The sequence below is a fragment of the Mus caroli genome, chromosome 2 (assembly GCF_900094665.2).
Source record: "Mus caroli chromosome 2, CAROLI_EIJ_v1.1, whole genome shotgun sequence".
Lineage (NCBI taxonomy): Eukaryota > Metazoa > Chordata > Mammalia > Rodentia > Muridae > Mus > Mus caroli.
The window spans coordinates 28388451-28390769 of record NC_034571.1 but is presented as its reverse complement, the minus strand read 5'-3'; positions in this window follow the sequence as shown (position 1 = coordinate 28390769).

Below are 2319 nucleotides of genomic sequence, written 5' to 3'. Positions count from 1 at the left end.
CATGGAAGGTATCATTGGAAAGATGGTAAGTCCAAACCAGACCCATGTGGCCTTTGTCTTCCCATGGGAATCAGAAATTTACCCCTATTCACCTTCCCTCTCTCTGCCTGCTGCTGGGTCTCAAAACACCTTCTGAGTACACAGGTGTCTGGAGCTGCCTTCTTTCAGTCTGAGATGTGCCCTGGGTTCAGATACCAGCCCAGCCACTCCTTGGCCCTCCAGCTTCAAGGAAATCATTAACCTGCTTCACCTTCACTGTCCTCACTGGAGATAACGACACCTTCTTTGCACAGTTACATAAGGTACCAGAGAAAAGGGCATAACACAGAGACGCCCAGGAAGTGGAGTGGAGACACCCAGAGACGGGGAGGGATGGGCTGGCTGAGATCTCTCTTGGCCAGCCTATCCAAAGGGGAGGCTACCTCCAAAGAGGCCTGTTTATTATTCTAGAGTGGGTCTTCTGGATCTTTCTAAACGCCCGCTCAAAGGCCAGATGCAGGCTGCGGGCGTGGATCTTACATAACCTGGCAGGACCTTTCACCCACTGATTCGATTCGGGCTGTGTGTACCATGGAGAAGTGCTCCTGGGTCACCGCCCTGTCCTGAGATACCTGCACACACACAGCCTGCAGCCTGCGCTGAGCTCTGCATATTTACTAAGTTCTTAGTCATACTCCTCAGACCGCAATGGTTTTTTAAATATCGGCAGCTTGGTGGTGGCATATAGTGGTGAAGTACTGGGAAAACCATGGAGGACAGACAGGACCCAGGAGCCATGGGGTTGAACAGCCACTTAGGATATTGCTGGCAAACTCTAGGCCTCTCAACTCCGGGACCTGGAGCCAGGTGTGGCATTCAGGAGCTTCAATTTTCTCATGTGTGAGATGGATTTGTGGTCGCACTAGCCCCGTGGATCTGACAGTGTTCAAAGAGCTTATATCATCTAAAATGTAGGATATACTCTCTGCATTATAGAATATCTATAAAGGGTTTTGTGAATTACCTGGCATCAGATCCTCGCTATGAACAGCCTGATGTTGGTGCTGCTTTATTTGAGATGGGATTTTATAGATACCAGCCAGGCTGGCCTAAAACTTGATACACAGCCAAAGGTGACCCTGAGACTCTGACCCTCCTGCTGCCGTTTTCCATTTGCAGATGTGCGCCACCAGATGTGCACCACCGCACCTGGTTTATGAGGAGCTGAGGATCCAGCCCCAGGCTTTGTGCATGCTAAGCAAGCTCTCTACCAACTGAGGTAGAGCCCTAACCCTGCCCTCGAGGCTGTATAATGTGTCCTTTCTACTCCTCTGACCCTTCCCAGGGACAGTAGGGAACTTACCCTGCTGGGGTTTCCCATCAATCCTAACTTCCTGACACCCTGGGGATCAGGGCCTAGGATCTGGGCACCCTAAGTTTTTAATGTTCTGCTTAACCTTAGGACCCTGCCACCTCCCCACATTTCTGCCCCCACTCAGGGAACCATGAAGGATGGATAGGTTGATGCTTGTTCCAGGGTCTGTGCTCTGATTCCACCTCTCAGGTCCAAACTTTGGGCTCCCTCCTCTCTCCAATCATCCTGCCAACCAGGGTTTCTTCAGCCTCAGACCCTGCCTCTTCCACTGAGTGAGCCTGGGCAAGCTCCTTAACCTCTCTCTGCTTCCATTTCGGAGCTCTAAAATACGAATCATCCTAACGGCCATTTTGAAGGTGTCTGTGAGAATTAAATTTAAAAATGGAAGGCTCAGTAGTTAGGAGCACTGAGTACTCTTCCAGAGGAACCAAGTTCGGTTCCCAGCACCCCCATGAGAGATCACGGCTGGCTGCAGTTCCAGCTCCAGGGGGTCAAACACATTTTTCTGGCTCCCACAGGTACTGCGTACACATGGTGCACAGACATAATTGTGGGCAAAACACCCTATGCATAATAAAAAGTAAATTAAACTTTTTAGAAATGGAGTACTCACTGTGTGTGCTAGGTGCTGTTATAGGCACTGGGAGAGAAAGGTGAACCGTAGACTGAAGACCTGAGGTTTGTTATGGCAAGAGAGACTCAAATCACTGCCTCAGTAATGCAGCCCCAAGGCAGCATGGTGTTGGCCACCCGGCTTTATTTAAAGATCTCGATGTTCCTAACCCTGCTTATCACAAGCAATAACAATGACTTCTGTGCTTTGGCCTCAGCCCGTGCACTGTGCACTGGGCTAATTAAGATCTGCTGTAACTAGGTACACCCTCTCACACCAAGGCTAGACAAAGCAGTCTAATTAGGGGAACAAGACCCACAGGCAAGCAACAGAGAGAGGGACAGCCCCAGCT